General features: G+C 68.1%; 1 long non-coding RNA gene across 1 annotated transcript; it reads left to right on the top strand.

Annotated features, from left to right (window-relative positions):
- The first annotated feature begins 6 nt into the window (after positions 1-6).
- On the top strand, positions 7-2,257 carry LOC120503395. The gene is made up of 3 exons (XR_005627733.1): positions 7-216; positions 765-863; positions 1,724-2,257. It is a non-coding gene; the product is annotated as an uncharacterized LOC120503395 (long non-coding RNA).
- Positions 2,258-2,652: the final 395 nt, after the last annotated feature.

Below are 2,652 nucleotides of genomic sequence, written 5' to 3'. Positions count from 1 at the left end.
GGGGTCTGGGGGTGAGTGCAGCAGATTTGGGGGTGCCCGGCAGGTGCGGGGCTGTGGGTTTGGGGCCGATGCTGAGGGGGGCACGGGTTTTGGGGGGCTCTGGGCCCCCGGAGCTGACCCAGCCCCCGCTGTGCCCCCGGCGCAGTTCGAGCGCTGCAGCCACTTCTTCCAGATGAAGAACATCTCCTTCTGTGGGTGCCACCCCCGGAACAGCTGGTGAGCCCCCCGCCCCAGGGGCACCCCGAGGGACCCCCACCCTGCCAGGGACACCCCAAGGGACACCCCCACCCCATCCAGGAGCACCCTAGGGGACCCCCACCCTACCCAGAAACAACCCAAAGGACCCCGACCCCATCCAGGGACACCCCAAGTGACACCCACCCTACCCAGGAACAACCCCAAAGGACATTCACCCCTTCAGGGGTACCCTGAGGGACCCTCACCCCATATAGGGGCACTCCAAGGGACACCCCCACCCTGCCAGGAGTACTCCAAGGAACTCCCACTTTACTCAGGGGCACCCCAAGGGACACCCCCACCCCATCCAGGGACACCCCAAGTGACACCCACCCTACCCAGGAACAACCCCACAGGACCCTCACCCCACCCAGGAGCACCCTGAGGGACCCCCACCCATACAGGGTCACCCCAAGCGACCCCAGCGCCCCCTGCCCCCCGCGGTGCCCCGCGGTGGCTGTCCCCGGCCCTGGGGGTCCCCCGGCCGGGCAGGTCTGGGGGTGCCCCCAACCCCATGCCCCCCGCAGCTATTTCGGGTTCATCACCAAGCACCCGGTGCTGAGCCGCTTCGCCTGCCACGTGTTCGTGTCGCAGGAGTCCATGCGACACGTGGCCGAGTGTGTCGGGTACGCAGGGGACAACGCGGGGGACAGGGGGACACGGGGGACACAGGGCTGGGGACACAGGGGGCACGGCATGGGGTGGGGGGGCAGGGACTGGGGCTGTGGGGCTGGAGGTTATGGGGGGTCTGGGTGCCAGGGGACTGGGGTTCCAGGGATTGGGGTGCCAGGGGACAGGGGATGCCAAGAATTGGGGTGCCAGGGATTGGGGTCTGGGTGCCAGGGGACTGGGGGTGCCGGGGTCTGCCTGTGCCAGGTTTGGGGTGCTGTGGGTACCAGTAGTGCCAGGTTTGGGGGGTCAGGGGGGCTGTGGGTGCCGAGGGCCGCCTGTGCCAGGTCAGGGATTGGGGTGCCAGGGGACAGGGAACGCCAAGAATTGGGGTGCCAGGGATTGGGGTCTGGGTGCCAGGGGACTGGGGGTGCCGGGGTCTGCCTGTGCCAGGTTTGGGGTGCTGTGGGTACCAGTAGTGCCAGGTTTGGGGGTTCAGGGGTGCTGTGGGTGCCGAGGTCCGCCTGTGCCAGGTTTGGGGGTGCTGTGGGTGTCAGGATCTGGCTGTGCAAGGTTTGGGGGTGCTGTGGGTGTCAGGATCTGCCTGTGCCAGGTTTGGGGGTGCTGCGGGTACCGGGATCCTCCTGTGCCAGGTTTGGGGGTGCTGCGGGTACCGGGATCCTCCTGTGCCAGGTTTGGGGTGCTGTGTGTGGGTGTCAGCAATGCCAGGTTTGGGGGTTCAGGGGGGCTGTGGGTGCCGGGTCTGCCTGTGCCAGCTCGGGGGGTGCCAGCCCCCTCCTTCGGGCTCTCCGTGGGTCTGGGGGTGCAGTCCGTGCCCCCCGCCCTGGCTGACGCCCCCTCCCCTCCGTGCCCCCAGCCGAGCGTTTCAGGAATATTACCAGGAGCACCTGGAGTACGCCTGCCCCACAGAGGACATCTACCTGGAGTAGGGTCCCTGTCCCCGCCACTCGGGGCCACCCTCGGGGACTCGGGGTCACCCCCAGGGACTCGGGGCCACCCCGGCACTCTGCGTGACCCCCAGGGACTTGGGGTCACCTCCAGGGACTCAGGGTCACCCCCAGGGACTCTGGGTCACCCCCGGGACTCAGGGTCATCGCAGGGACTTGGGGTCACTCCCAGGGACTCTGTGTGACCCCAGGGACTCTGTGTCACCCCCGGGGCCTTGGTGTCACCCTTAGGGACTCAGTGTCACCCCAGGGACTCTGTGTGACCCCAGGGACTCTGTGTCACCCCCGGGGCCTTGGTGTCACCCTTAGGGACTCAGTGTCACCCCAGGGACTCTGTGTGACTGTAGGGACTCTGTGCGTGACCCTTGGGGACTTGGTGTCACCCCAGGGACTCTGTGTGTGACCCTTAGGGACTCAGTGTCACCCCCAGGGACTTGGGGTGACCCCAGGGACTCTGTGTCACCCCCGGGGCCTTGGTGTCACCCTTAGGGACTCAGTGTCACCCCAGGGACTCTGTGTGACTGTAGGGACTCTGTGCGTGACCCTTGGGGACTTGGTGTCACCCCAGGGACTCTGTGTGTGACCCTTAGGGACTCAGTGTCACCCCAGGGACTTGGGATCACCCCGGGACTCAGGGTCACCCTTAGGGACTCGGTGTGACCCCGGGGACTCTCTGTGTGACCCCCAGAGTCTCTGCCCCCCCCCCGCCGCCTCTCGGGGGTCCCTCGGGGGGTGACACAGCCCAGCGGGGGGGTGACACGGCCCGAGCAGCCCCCCCTGCATGAGCACGGCCAGCCCGGGGGGCAGCGGGCCCGCGCCTTTGGGGGCACGGGGGGGG

Source organism: Passer montanus, unplaced genomic scaffold (genome assembly GCF_014805655.1).
Source record: "Passer montanus isolate IOZ18808 unplaced genomic scaffold, ASM1480565v1 scaffold250, whole genome shotgun sequence".
In the NCBI taxonomy this organism is placed as follows: Eukaryota; Metazoa; Chordata; class Aves; order Passeriformes; family Passeridae; genus Passer; species Passer montanus.
The sequence above is the reverse complement of the archived record's forward strand: the minus strand, read 5'-3'. Positions and strand labels throughout refer to the sequence as shown.